We start from the raw sequence: 981 nt of genomic DNA on the forward strand, positions 1-981 counted from the left end.
CCTGTGAACTCAGGCAATCCTCTCACCTTGGCCTCCCAAAGTGCTGGGCTTATAGGCATGAGCCACCGCACTTGGCTTAAATTTTTATTTATTGTAGAGACAAGGTCTCACCATGTTGCCCAGGCTGGTCTCGAATCTGTGGGCTCAGGCAATCCTCTCACCTTGGCCTCCCAAAGTGCTGGGATTATAGGCATGGGCCACCACGCCCATGCCTTGTTTTTAACAAACCTGACAGCTTCTGCGTTCATTCTCTGGAAGCGTGCCACCGGGTAAGGAGTTTGGCTGCCTGGTGGCAGCCATGTTACCAGGAAGCACAAGCAGCCCAGTGGAGAGGAGGTACCCGGCACCTCATAGCTCTTCCAGCCATGTGAGCAAGAGACATCCTTTCTGGATGTTCCAGCCAAGGAGAGCAGCTGGGCCCATCCAGATTGCAGGGTTGTGATAAACAATACATTTTAAAAAATTGTTTTCACTTTGCTGTCTCAAAAGCCTCGATATTGCTTTGAGCCAAGTCCTGGGGTGATTTGTTATTCAGCAGTAAATCTCTGAAACCACCAAATGGTTGGCCCTATCTTGTAATGCTGGGTTTTGAGATACCGTAGGCCCTCATGACTTCTCTCATGAGTATTATGCAATCCCCCCAGGAATGCCCCCAAATACACACACGAGAATGTTCATGATGCTGTTTGTCATGGCCTGGAGGTGACAGTAGCCACCTGTCTACCACTGGGGAATGCAGGCTCACACCCTGTCTCTCCTCCACATGATAGAAAGCCTCACAGCCACGAGAGCAAATCGCCATACACACCAGGGCGAATCTCATGCACAGCGCGGCATGGAAGAGCCAGACGCAGGAGCATGGGCTGTCGGGCTGCGTCTCCATAAAGCACGAAGCGGCAAAGGCGAATCCCAGGCGTGAGACGTCAGGATGGTGGCGGCCCTCGGAGTTAGAGATGGGTGGTTGCAGGAGGGGCTTCTCTG

Source organism: Carlito syrichta, unplaced genomic scaffold, assembly GCF_000164805.1.
Source record: "Carlito syrichta isolate Samal-C Ts95f unplaced genomic scaffold, Tarsius_syrichta-2.0.1 Scaffold303095, whole genome shotgun sequence".
NCBI lineage: Eukaryota > Metazoa > Chordata > Mammalia > Primates > Tarsiidae > Carlito > Carlito syrichta.